Source organism: Pseudophryne corroboree, chromosome 5 (genome assembly GCF_028390025.1).
Source record: "Pseudophryne corroboree isolate aPseCor3 chromosome 5, aPseCor3.hap2, whole genome shotgun sequence".
Taxonomy (NCBI): Eukaryota; Metazoa; Chordata; class Amphibia; order Anura; family Myobatrachidae; genus Pseudophryne; species Pseudophryne corroboree.
In genome coordinates this window covers 528,195,140-528,209,780 of record NC_086448.1, presented here as the reverse complement: position 1 = coordinate 528,209,780, position 14,641 = coordinate 528,195,140, and the positions used below count along the sequence as shown (strand labels likewise).

The 14,641-nt window shown below is 42.4% G+C and overlaps 1 long non-coding RNA gene across 1 annotated transcript in view; it reads left to right on the top strand.

Moving 5' to 3' along the window:
- LOC134927973 (uncharacterized) overlaps positions 1-14,111 on the top strand; it is a 215,267-nt gene extending 201,156 nt beyond the window's left edge. The window contains exons 4-5 of the long non-coding RNA XR_010177794.1: positions 11,742-11,806; positions 11,911-14,111. This is a non-coding gene — a long non-coding RNA (uncharacterized LOC134927973). The remainder of the gene's footprint in view (positions 1-11,741; positions 11,807-11,910) is intronic.
- The last annotated feature ends 530 nt before the right edge of the window (positions 14,112-14,641 follow it).

The window sequence follows — 14,641 nt, the reverse complement described above, 5'->3', positions numbered from 1 at the left end:
CATTGGAGAAAGGGATTCTGACCAAAGATGAGTATAAGTTCTTACATCCAGAACATCCGAAGATGGCAGTGTTCTATCATCTGCCAAAAATCCATAAGGATGCGAACACTCCCCCAGGGAGACCCATAGTGGCGGGGATTCAATCTCTAACGGCACATCTTTCATGCTACATTGACACCTTCCTTAAAGAAATGGTAACTACACAGCACAGTTACATTAAGGATACCACACAAATCCTTATTGAGTGGCATTACATGGAAAAAATAATTTTTGCTGGCAACATGTGACGTGAAGTCGCTCTACACATCAATTCAACATGAACAGGGAGTGGAGAACATTCGGAAAATCATGACTAACGAATCAAAGAGGAAAAAAGAGCAAGTAGACTTCATCCTAGAAGGTATTGAGTTCACGTTGAACCATCATTTCTTCTGGTATGGTGATAAATTTTATATACAGACCCAGGGAACAGCAATGGGTACAAATTTTGCCCCTTCATATGCGAATTTGTTCCTTGCTCAGTGGAAGAATGAATTTATATGGACTAATAATGAATACCTATCGAATCTTATATTGTGGGCAAGGTATATCGATGATGTGATCATTCTATGGAATGGAACGAGAGAAGACTTGGAGCAGTTTATTACTAAGATCAACAACAACACTTTTACTCTGGAGTTTACAAAGGAAGTTAGTGACACCAGCATAAACTTCCTGGATTTAACCATCTTCATTGAGAACAATAAAATTGAGACAAAGACCTACAGTAAGGAAGTGTATTGTAATAGCTATTTGGACTCTCGGAGTAACCACCACCCGAAATGGCTGTCGAATATTCCTAAAGGCCAGATGAAAAGATTAAGACGAAACTGTTCAAGAAAAGAAGATTATGAAGCACAAACAACAGGCTTAATGAAACAATTTGAAGAAAGAAATTACAACAGAAAGAATCTTGAGAAAAATAAAGAAGAGGTTGATAAAGTGGACAGAAGAGACCTCCTCCAATATAAAGACAAGAACAAATATGAGAGAAAGGATGTACTCTTTCTGACCAACTATTCCAGCCAACGTACGCTTTTAGAACAAAGTATACATAAACATTGGCATATCCTGACCACAGATGAAGATCTGAAAGACATTTTACCTCAGAAACCCAAGATAATATACAGAAGAGCACCTACAATCAAGAACAATATAGTACGAAGCTATCAGAAAAAGGATAACAAGGGGAAGGCGACCTGGTTGAAAGATTTGGAGCCGGGTTTCTATAGATGCAATAACTGCATAGTCTGTAGAAAAACAAAGACATTAACTACGAAACCCACCCTGAGTTATAAATCGAATAATACTGGCAAGGAATACAAGATAAAGGATAAAATCACGTGCAACTCCAAAGGAGTCATTTACTTGTTAACATGTCCCTGTGGACTTCAGTATGTAGGAAAGACCTACCGGTGTCTTCATACTAGAATCAACGAACACCTAAATAATATAAGGACAAATAAAGAGAACCACAGTATTCCGGATCATTTCACGAAAATTCATAACAGCGATCCCTCATCTCTGAGTTTTATTGGGATCAGATTAATACAAAAAGCATGGAGAGGAGGAGACTGGGATAGTGAACTATTAAAGGAAGAAGCAAGAACTATTTTTGAACTTGGGACTCTAATACCAAAAGGTCTCAATATAGATTGGGACCTCCATCCCTTTTTGAAAGAAGGACAATGAAACAAATAGGACCAATATTTTTCTTCGCAAATACTGACCACAGCCATTTAAGTAGAGATTTTATAGTTTGAGAAATATGTTTTAGATAATAGAATACCAGTATATAAATAGGGAACTATATAAATAATTATTTTATTCGTTATAAGTTTGTGTAGTACATTTTATAGTTTGAGAAATATGTTTTAGAACATAATGTGCATTTAATAATATAATTTATTTTAATCACTTTGTTATATGTATGTTATATGTTATTCAATTCGGACCCAAATCTAATGATGGACACAATATATATGAGAATATGACCACTTCTATCCATAATAAACTATAAAGTTGGGGTTAGTATAAGTGACAATATACTAAGAAAGCTGCCCGATGATGGAAAAAATGTGTATAAAAAGTAAACATGACTTCTATTAGCCCAAATGATGGGCAAAACATGTATATGATCATTTCTATTTATAATAAATTACAAGCTGGGGTTACTATGACGATCAGTGGGAACAAAGAAATACTGAGAAAGCCAAGTCACGTTCATATGAAAAGCACAACAACTTCGATATGATAGACAAGTGGGCGGAAGTGACGCCAAACGAGAGCCGCAGCAAAGGTCTACAGGAAGGGCGGAAGTGACGCGGCCGTTGCCCGGGTAACTAAGGCACACTACAAGGAGGAGAGGAAACCCGAACGAAAGGGGCGGAAGTGACGCAGCCGTCGCCAAGACAACGAAGACACAAATATGAAGAGGGGACAAGGAGGAGAAGAAGCACGAACGAAAGGGGCGGAAGTGACGCGGCCGTCGCCCAGGCAACAAAGACACACAATATGAGGAGGGGACAAAAAGCTTAAGCACGAGATGGGCGGAAATGACGTGACGCCAGCTGAAAGCAGGGTAACCATGACTACAGACAATCAGAGAAGCATAAATATCGGGTTAAGAGGTGCGCTCAGGCATCCTGATGAAGCCTGCTTAGATAGGCAAAACTAGTAGATCGCAGAGGCACCAGCAAACGTCTGCCGGCAGACACCTGATGTTTATGCTTCCAGCCACAAGAAAGTACAGTAAGTCTTTTGGATACAAAGCTGTGGGAAATAACAGAGGATGTTTATATTCATTTGACTCCATTGTAATAAGCCCATTATGAAGACTGAGTTTTAGCACTATATAAGAGGACGAAAGACATAAGAAGGGGACTCTTAAGTGCAATTTTTTCCAGTAACTGAGTATAGTACTGGAGTGATATATCTGACACCATACTGGATTTGGAATAGAAATATTACGGCTAAGAAAGTGAGTAAATCGCCAACAGGCGTATCACTAGCCTATATATGTTATATGTATGTACGTTATGTCCATTTTACAGTATACCGGTATTAGGAATCACTATTGATTTTTAGTCGTTTGAATGTTCATTGAATAGATGATAATTTTTTTTCTTAAACAAATAAAAATATAAAAATTGAATTTTTATCTGGTCTGTAGTTTTACTATTATTAATAGATATTTAAATACATTGGGTGGTGTGAGTCAACATCACACTTGATTAAGTTAGCGATGGGAGGTAACCCTTGTTTTGTTTATCTGTATATACTGAGAGGAACGTGGAATCCTCTTATTCCTTCACAAGCAGCTTATTATATCACGTGAAGCAAGAAGCGCAGTCCTCGATCTTGTATTTTTTTCATTAAATCACTGTTTAGATAACATCGGATATCTGCCGCCTTTCCAAAGGTAACACTCGTTTGTGTAAATGCAAATGACACTGTTCACAGACGGTAAGTGTAGCCGCCGTAAGAATGACTCCTGGTGACAGGTATTAGGCCTCACAGCGGAGGTCAGACGGAACTCACCCGGCCAGTGATGAAAAGGACGTGCGGCAGTAATGAATCCGACGTGCGGCAATGAGCTACGGCTGTGGCTGTCCGGCTGTGCTGAGCCGCAGACTATGTTGATACAGCGGGTATCACCAAATGAAGAGCGTAGCAGAGAGTGGGACACCCAAAGAGTGGGAACAGAATGCCACCAAGCTTACAAAGGGCTTGATGCACTCACCCCCCCCCCCCCTCCCTGCCAGCATTCCCCTGCCGAGATCACAACAGAGGTATGCTGACCGGCGGTCTTCTGACCACCGATCACGCAATACACACCCAATCGGTTATATAGTACAGTAGGTAATGAATAAAACGGTAGGTCTGGGAAATAATCTCTTTTGTAATTCTAACACTTTTTTTAATTTATACAAGTTCACAATCACCTGACTATACAATCCATGTATTGAGTAACAGTTATAACTGAAGATCGCATTTCCCAGAACTATTGAGCCACCCCAGTGAATTTTCTGTCATCTAGTTTCCTCCAGTTAGGATTCCAGGTGCTAAGATGCTCTTCAGTTTTTGATGGTAAGTGTTTTGAAATGAGTAAAGTCAACAGAATAAGGAAACTATGAACACAAAATTCGAGTCAGGAATGTTGGTGCAGTGCCAGTCAGGTAGCAAAGTTTACCATTGTTTGCCAAGGTGAAGTCAGGGGCAAAGCAAAAGCTATGAATAGAAGAAATAATCAGTAATCATACAGGAGCCAGCTATTGTATCCAAGCAGAGACTTGTATGATACACCAAAAGGCTCAGTACAAGGTCATTTATGTTTAGAATTAAATAAATGACAACTCATTAAAAAAAATAATCCATATAGTAAGCAGCATTAGCATTTCATACATAACACAGCAGTCATCCATAAAAATGTAAACCAGTCCCAAGTGAGTGCTCTGATTACATGGCCCTTCAGTTAATGAGGCAGAAAATGTTTGACTTGTGTTAAGATATGTTTATATTGAACCATCATTTTCATATTTTTTAATAAATTTATAATATTATTTATAATTATTTATTTTATTTAAAACTTCCTTTGCTACATAATATTTGGGCGATTGAAAGTCTAAGGGGTAATCAATTTGCTCCGGTAATCTCAAAGCTATTGATTTCACCGCCCTTCAATTACAGCCCGTTTTCAACTGTTTTCCGCCAATGCCTTTTAATTATTTTTTTTTTGTGTGATAAGGCATTGGTGAGAAAACATGTTTTCTACTCCTGTTGAATTTTTCACCTATGTGAAAAAAAGGCCCTGCTATTGAATAGTGCGAATCCTCATTCGCCCTAAAAATAGTAAAAAATTTACCTAATTGCATAACCCCTTAACCTAAGCAGAGCATTACAATTATGGGAAATGTAATCTGGTTACTAAAAAATGCAATATTAAGGGTTTGAGAGAGTTTTGCAAATTCTCCACCAATTGCAATAAACTACATTTAGTTGACACAAAAAAATGGGAAAAGGGTTTGAAAAATTTTTTTTTTTAGTTAAAATAATGTTGATAAATATGCCCATAAGGCTGAAGAACAAACCGTGTGTTCACAAATCCCTGAGGAACATCTAGGTGTGTCCACATTAGCTATGTGCAAGTCTGTCATTTCTGACATTGGGGGTAATTCTAAATCTAAATCCACAAGTGGTGCATGATGGAATTGTTCTTGGGCCCTTCTACCCAAACGTACAGTATGTTGGTTATTAAAAAGGACATGCACAGTTTAACAAACCAAGCACTTCACTGACAGGGACAAATGACCTAATTCAGAGTTGATCGCAGCAGCAAATTTGTTAGCAGTTGAGCAAAACCATGGGGGTAATTCCAAGTTGATCGCAGCAGGAATTTTTTTTAGCAGTTGGGCAAAACCATGTGCACTGCAGGGGGGGGGGGGGGGCAGATATAACATGTGCAGAGAGAGAGAGATTTGGGTGTGGTGAGTTCAATCTGCAATCTAAATTGCAGTGTAAAAATAAAGCAGCCAGTATTTACCCTGCACAGAAACAATATAACCCACCCAAATCTAACTCTCTCTCTGCAAATGTTATATCTGCCCCCCCCTCTGCAGTGCACATGATTTTGCCCAACTGCTAAAAAATATCCTGCTGCGATCAACTTGGAATTACCCCCCATGTGCACTGCAGGGGGGGCAGATATAACATTTGCAGAAAGAGTTAGATTTGGGTGGGTTATTTTGTTTCTGGTCTGGGAAAATACTGGCTGCTTTATTTTTAGATTTCAGTTTGAAGTACACGCCCCACACAAATCTAACTCTCTCTGCACATGTTATATCTGCACCCCCCCCCCCCCCCCGCAGTGCACATGGCTTTGCCCAGCTGCTAACAAATTTGTTGCTTCGATCAACTCTGAAATGAAGGCTCTGGGTCTCAGAGAGTATGCGGTGCAAAGAGGCTATGGCGGTGGCCGCAGCAGTTTTTGTTCCACCTGCGCCGCTGCTAGGGAGTGGGGATTGTTGATGCCGGAGGGGGCAGGCGGACTGGCAGCAGGACATAGGATGCTGCAGTAAAAGGATTTTTTCCCTATCTACAGTGCAGAGACTTGCTGCAGATGCACTGGCATACCCTCCAGCTGTACTTTTTTGGCAGGTACAGCACCTTTTTTTATGGTCTGTACCGTTTTTTGGCTCTCCAAACTTCCATTGAAAGTATAAGAAAAGGGGTGTTGTCACGTCACTGTACCCGTGGCGACGCCCTCTTTTCGAATTTGTAGTGATTTTTATGTGTAAATTGTTGGAGGGTATGTTGCTGCAGATGCAGTGGGCCTATTTTGGGGTGAGGACCTGGAGCTGCAGCTCCACCAGCCCCATTGTTAATCCTGCTCTGGGAACACACAGCAGCCAAAGGGCAGAGCCTCCCATTGGATGTAACCTGTGTGGGAGGGTGTTTCTCGCCCAATCAGCTGTGTACTGGGTGCTATAGACCTGCTGCTAACCCAATGAGAGCTCTTAGCCACGCCCAGCGTTATACACACAGGCACAGAGTCACAGATCTGGGCTATTATATAGGAGATGTATGTATATATATATATATATATATATATTGTGTGGCAGGAGAGGTACGTTGCCACCTGTAAGCTACACACAGGATTCTGGGGGTGGATGGGAAGTGTGGATGGACCGGTTCCCATCCATTTGGCCCAGACCAGGTCTTATAGGCTTCTTAGCCCAAGAAGCTGCTTCATCAGCCAGCACCTGGGTGCTGGGTTTAGTAACATAGTCACATAGTATTTGAGGTTGAATAGCGGCCAATTGCCCATCGTGTTCAACCCCTTTTAAGTTATGATGATTCTACATATTTGCTAAATAATGTTTTATGACTATTTAGCTACTATAACTCATGTTACCCCCGGATTAACCATGTTGATATTTTAAGTATTATAACCTTGGATAGCTTTTTCATTCAGAAATTTATCCATTCCTTTTTTAAATCCAATTACAGAGTCCGCCATTACCACCTTCCCTGGCAGGAAATTCCACATCCTGATTGCCCTAACAGTGAAGAACCCTTTCCTCCGTTGCGTTCGGAACTTTCTCTCCTCCAGTCGCAGCGAGTGCCCACGTGTCCTAAACTGTGTTCTTTTAATAAATAATTCCTCTGATAACTCTTTGTGATGTCCCTTTATATATTTGAAGATATTAATAATATCTCCTCTTAGGCGCCTCTTTTCTAGTGTATACATATTCAGCCTAGTAAGTCTTTCCTTATAGTCCAGTCCTTCTAGGCCTTTAATCAATTTAGTAGCTCGCCTTTGAACACATTCAAGTTCACTGATGTCTTTTTTTATAGCAGAGTCTCTCCCATGAGTCAGGGCTCCTGAAGGCAGTTAGTGTCCAGGTGATAGGCCTGCTAGGGACAGTGGGATCTGGAGGGCTGGGCCACTAGTGTCAGGATGCCGGGACCTGAAGGGTTCCTTATTTAGTAAGAGGGAGTGAGGCAGGGCCTAACCTCCCTGGTAGTTTATACTAAAGACAGTGATCTTTGTTTTATGTATATCTTTGTTTTTGAGCTACCTGAATAAAAGGTATTTGTTGTTTTTGCACAAGCCTGGAGTCGGTCGCTGGTGGAATTTTTGTAGCAGAGCACATTCTAGCAAGACTCCTGTTACAGTATGTATATATATATATATATATATATATATATAGAAGCAATGTACGGCGGCACTCAGAAAAATAGACTGGTACAGCAGAGTAGTATACAACGTTTCGGAGCTTTAATGTCCCTCCGTCATCATACCTGAAACGTTGTATACTACTCTGCTGTACCAGTCTATTTTTCTGAGTGCCGCCGTACATTGCTTCTATTATTTGGACCTGCTGCAGGTACCTAGGAAGGCACCGGGACATTTGTTTGTTTATTGGGAGTGCTGCCCGAACGACGTCTATATCTATCTATATATATATATCTATCTATCTATATCTATATATATATATATATATATAAAAGTAAAAAAAAAAAAACACATTTGTAAAAAACACATAATTAATATTTATACTGTTCCTATGTCTAGGAATGAATTGGAATAGTTTACCCAGGAAATTAAAATCAAGAGTTCAGAAAAAGACCGTTTGTTACTATGTTGCAATAGTTTGTCCAAATGGTATGATACAAGTAGGCACCATTCAGAAAGTCAATAGATATTGTAGCAAGCCTGCATTATAACAGCAAATAGTTAATAATAGGATAGTTTTCCTTGTGAGTACTCACAGATTCACTGACTAGTGAAGATACGTCATATGCGGGGCTGAGTGTGTTCGGCTGGTCATATGCAGAGAGCGGGGGACAGAACAGATATATCACGCGACGTCGGCTACAGCGGAAATACAGTAGCAGTAGCATAAGTAGTAATTTTTTTTAGAAAGTTATGTAAGTTAAGTAAGTTACGTAGCGGGGCCGGCGCGGCGTCAACATAAAATATGCGGGGGACAAGTTACGTAAGTTAAGTACCTTACTTAGCGGTTATGTAGCTGGGGCCCGGGGGCCGCAAAAATGAGGAAATACCTTGAAATGTTCTCCTTTGTCAATGGGAAGGGGCTTTCAACCATTTCACTGATTTTTTCTTGTGGCAATACTGGTTGGTATGAGGCTGGTAATTCTTAGAGGATAATGCTTTCTTTTAATGCCGTGCCTAGGCAGCCACTTGATGCTCCAGCTGCCCGTGTATTGTGATGATTTCCTGCTGGCAGCGTCTCACCGCTGAATTAGCAGCATGCTTGTAATCTGGGTTAGTATAGAATATATAGTATAGTATAGAATATATAGTATAGTATTCTATAGTATAGAACAGGACTGGCCAAACCGGTCCTCGAGATCTACCAACAGTTCATGTTTTCCAGGGCTCCTGGAGATCTGTAGAATTGTGAGTTAGGAATGAATGCAGCACATCTTAATTAGTAATGACTACACCTGAGCACCATCTAGGTGATCTGAAAAATGTGAACTGTTGGTAGATCTCGAGGACTGGTTTGGCCAGCTCTGGTATAGAATATATAGTATAGAATGAAAAGTAGGTATACAGTAACATAGTGGATATTAGAATTGTGGTTGCATAGCAGTTAGTCCAGGTTTTTGGTATATCCATGTCCCAGCACAGATGGTTAAATCAAATTGACTGAAGTGCTAATTAAGTCACCTGTGGCAAGGCATGGATAAACATAAAATCTGGACCATTGGGGTGCCTTGAGGACCTCAAATATAGGGTAAACACATATGATTGTGAAACACATATGATTTAAACTGTTCTGTTGACAATATCAACACAAAATAAAATATATTTACACTACTTTCATTGACAAACAGTGATTGAAATACACTTACCTGAAAGATGGTCTATTAATTGCTGCCCTACCTGCCTCCCTACATCTGTACTCCAACTGTCGCCAGATGGTATTAAATTCTCTACTTGCTGACTGTTTTCTTCAGCATCATGTGGCAGATGTTGTTGCAAACATGTTATGGAGAAAACAGCAGCAGAACACAATTCTAGTCACCTTTAAGAGACTATACATCAAAAGGCAAACAAATTTATTCAAGCACCTAAACCAAGAGTTTAGCACACCAAAACATCTTTCTATCACTGACCGAATAATTAGAATTGTGTCCAGCAGGGGAATCAGGAATCAACAATGGAGTCAGAAGCCAGGAGAAGCTGCCATACCCTGCATAATCTGAAACACATAGATAGTATAGAATGCAAAGTAGGCATACAGTAACATAGTGGTTAGTGTGTTTGCATTACAAAAGCCAATCATATAATTACATTCTCAGCAGCCACCCATCTGGCATTTGTCTGACTTCAAATTTTTCATTGAGGGATGGCTGACTGAGGATGAAAGAGTCGTGAGATCCACCATGGTACCTCGTAACAATACTCACAATTCTAAGATTTGCATCACAAACCACCTGCACATTAGTAGCCTGGTTGACTTATGTCTACTGGTATAGATGTATTGTCTACCCCTAGGTGGTCTGAGCTGTATGTCTATGCAATCTATCGCACCAAGCATATTGGGCATGCCAGCAATGCAAGATGAAAGCTACCCTGACTGTATGTCACCGTGACTCCTGGCTAGGTAAGCAAATAGAGGCATCTATATGGGGCTGTAATGCATCCAACACCATGTGGGAAAGTGAGAAATGATGGGGGTGAGATCCCAATAACTGTGGCTGAGACAGCCTGAAAGCTGCCACTAGTCAGAAAGTGCAAGCATCTATATTTGGCTGTAAGGCATATATCACCTGCATTAAATATCTTGAAATAGTGTCCTGTGATATCCCAGTAACTGTACCTGACACAGCCTGAAAACAGCCAGTAGCCATAAAGTGCAAAAGGGTTTATGCAGACCTGAGACAGAGCGTGAATGTGCTTTTTAGGTTCTAGGTCCAGTTTGACAAGGTCATACAAACGGAAAATGTTGCTTCGAGCTGGAAATGTTGTTTTGAGCCGGAACATCTGTATGACCTGGTCATCGGCCAATGCATTTACGTTCAGAGAGGCCTGTTCAGCCTCCGCGGTATCTGCACAACCTCCTGACCATGGGGGTCATTTTGACCCATTCGCACGCTGCGGTGTGAATGGGTGCGGAATGCGCATGCGCGGCGGCCATTGTGCATGTGCGCGACGTTGCCCGGCAATAGGGGTCACCGGGTTACATCGCGGCTACCGACGGAAGCGGTCGCAGCGGCGACCACTAAGAAGATTGACAGGAAGGAGGCGTGGATGGGCGGGTCCAGACCGTTGGAAACCGTTTTTGGGGAGTGGTGAGTAAAACGCAGGCATGTCCAGGACAATGGAGGGTGGAGGTGTGACGTCAAAGCCGGGCTCATCATCGCTGGATCCATCGCACAGGGTAAGTATGTCCAGCCATAGTCTACTTCTGCTTGATTTTTTTTTTTAGCTTAGCAGGGCTGCACAAGCGATCGCAGCCCTGCTAAGCTAAAATACACTCCCCCATAGGCGTGGACTATTGATCACAGCAGCAGCTAAAAGTTGCTGGCTGCGATCAACTCGGAATGACCACCCATGTTCAGTTTCTTGCCGCAGTTTTTTTTTATTCTGGTTGCTAAGTCTCAGGACTCCCACAGCACCCAGAACATTTCCACAACACACACTTGCAGCCATTTTTTGAGAGTGGTAAGTGAATAATGTGCTTAGTACCCTTTTAAAGGCATCATAATTTAGGTGTGAGTAATGGATAACTAGACACACATGTTTAACACGCCAGCGCAAAGCATTTCTATCTTTAAGTTCTTTTTTGGTATGAATCACAGCCTTTTGTGGCTGTTTTTAAGCTGTTTACTTCCAAATTTACAAATATGAATCCTTGGTAAATTCTCATGTCGTATGAAGTGCATGTGAAATACCAACAGCGTTTGACCAATGGAATATTGATTCGTATTTGTGTGGTCTGCTTTGAAACTCAATACGAATTTTCCCAACACTGCTGTGTTTAGTAAATTACTAAAACGCATTTTCGGCAACATGAATGGATTTGGGAGCTTAGTAACTTTACCTTTTAGACTCTCTCAGGAATTTGTGACAGTTCTGAACACACAGTTGGTTCTACTGCATTAGTGGTTACTTTCATCCTGATTTTCTGGATGTAATTTTTTTTGACACCTCTTTTATACTCTAGGTGGGAAGGGCTCATACATAAAGGCCACAGCCTGAACCTCTCCTTGCCACTGCATGTGGTGAATGGTATGTTGGCAATTTTATGTTTTTCTGCACTAAACTTTCCCTTTTTTAGAGGTATTCTTTTTTTTTTACCACTGTAAAATATTGTTGTTGTTTTTTTATTTCAGATGCCCGGACTTAAACCCTCAATGTCCTTGGGCAGGGGCGGATTGGCCCACCATGACACCATGACAGATTCCGATAGGCCAGTCCCATATCCCCCTCATCCAGGCCGATTCATACTCAGGCTGGACTGGCCCCCCTGCTTCCAGTACTTGCGGTTCATTGGAGCACAATCCGGAAGTTAGGCTAGAAAGGACTTCCGGGTGCCACTAGCCGTTAAAAGTGGTGAAGCTGTTCTACCAACAGGGGACCTGGAGAAAGTTAACCAGCCCAGCAGCATCCTCTCCCTGGCCCCGGCCAAAGGTCTCTTCAATGAGCCCGGCCCGGGAACAGCAGCATAGCGATGTTCGGAGCCGGGTTCACTACACCCACCGCCACCTTAGCTCCAGCACTCTCACTGAACTGGACAGATAGGCGACTGAGAACTGAAGGGGACCCAGCAGAGAGGTTATTTTTAATGACATTATTTGCATTATTATGATGGTGTAAGGGTCAAGGCGTCCCCGGTCACAGTGTATGGTTGGGGACTGGACAGGAGCAGGATGCACCTTGTTCTCAGGATGCCAGCTGATCAGGCAGCACTCACAGCCAGCCCTGGGACAATCTCTTATGCAAAGTACTTCAGCCCTATAGCTGCCCAATGTCTGCTATAGAGCCTATTTATGTAATGAGATGACTACGTATGTAATGCAGTGGCCACATATGTGGGGGCTATGTATGTAATTTGGTGCTATTTGTATAATGAGGTGATATACGTTTAATGTGGTGCTATTTGTGTAATGTGGTTCTAGACGTGTAGTGCGTTGCTATACATGTAATGCAGTGATACTGTATATATGTGATATGGTGCTATTCCTGTAATAATGCGGTGGCTATGTATGTAATGTGGTGGCTATGTATGTAATCAGGGGCGGATTGGCCACTGGGACAGATTCTGCTGCGCTGGTCCCCTGTGTCTGTGTTTCACTACTTGTGTGTGCTCCCTTCCTGTACTGTGCTATATGTAGTGTGTGCTCCTTCTCCTTGTACTTTTAAACATATAAGGTAAAAAAAAAGGGGTTTGTAGAATGAAAAATCAATAAAATCAGAAGTAGATTAAAGGCATGACTGCAGTGTCAGTAGACACTGAAAGTAGGCATTTCAGTCCTTGTATATTCAGATGTACGGATTGACATCAGGGAAGGGCATTCTAGTAGCATATGCATAACGTCGCAGGTAAACATTAACATAACATAAAGCAAAGGAGACCCCAACTGTGTCTATCTCAGAATCAGGACCACTAAGGAGTGACCCTGCCCTCTTGACAGAACCCTCCCCCACAACAGACTCCACCCCCATTAGGTCTGCTTCCATAAATTTCCTGGGCTGGTGTTCGATCCCAATCCGCCCCTGTCCTTGGGCATAGGTTTTAATAGATGATGTTGAAGGACTACAGTGATTTCAAAATATGTGCTGTAGAACGTTTTTACAGGCTACAGCGCACGTGGGACTCACTTTTTAAAAATTAGCGGGTAAGTCAGAGTTCTGTGTGCGCTTTAGCCACTACTGGAATGCTATTGGCTGGGGCGCACACAGGACTCTAACTCGCTGCGTGTTCTGCAGGCCCCTCTCTTTCATCAGTAGCCGTCTCCCCTGTCACTCACCGCTAGCAGCCATTCCCCATCTGAGACCTCTGTCCTTGCCCTGCCATCAGGAGCTCATGCCAAGTACAAGCTACGTGTCCATCAAATCAGGACGGGAACCCGGCACCGGATTGGTCCCGCAGGCGGAGAGCAGTAGCTGTAGTGCGGCCTCTGTAGCGCTGAGGGGGCTGTGAGTCTATCTCACCAGTGCAAAGTGAGCAGCATGAGGTGACGGGAGGGGGGGGGGAATTGCTGCGGTAGGCTTAGCTTTAAGTAAAGGAAAAGAAGGTCCCGGGCACAACACCACAGCAGGTAGCATAGAAGGAGGCAACGGATCCACTCTTGAAAAAAGTTGTCGCACGGACAGTACATTGGCTGTTGGAGTGGACTCTGAAGGAATATTTGCTTTTTGGGCCTCCTTTTATACTACCTCCAGTGGTGCCGTGCTCTCCAGCTCAGAACCTTATTTTGCTTTACTTCAAGCTAAGCTCATTGCAACACCCCTAGGCGGGTTGTTTTGACTAAAGTGTACCTGCACTGTTGCCACTTTACACATTGCCATGTGTGTTTTTATTTAGAATTGTATATGCAATATGTTTTATTAAATATGTTTTTTTTAATGCCTATACGCTCCTTGTACATTAAGGACAGTAATTTGGGGCTATTACATTTTTGGGTGGTATAAGCGCCAACACACTCACACAACCTAAAAAAAAATATAATTTTGGTATCAGGTCTCAGGATCTGCCATTCATAACACAGATGCCAGGATCTCAATGTATCCCGACAGGGGTGAGTAGAAGGTATTTCCCCCTGTCCCCTGCCCCCGAACCCACTGTTTCCACACCCTAACCTCCCCCTTAATGCCTGACTCTAACCACACAATGGAGGTGCCTAAACCCAACCCCTCATTCCCACTGCCTAATTCCAACCGTCCCTCTCTCGCAGCCTGACCCTGATCTCCCTCAGGGGGTGCCTAACCCCAACTTCCCTCAGCCTAATCCTAACCTACCCCACCCCTGCAGCCTAACCCCCCTTGTGGCACCTAAACCTAACCCCCCTTCATTCCTAAACCTAACCCACTGGCTGTTATTACCGTTGGTATTCCAGGTCA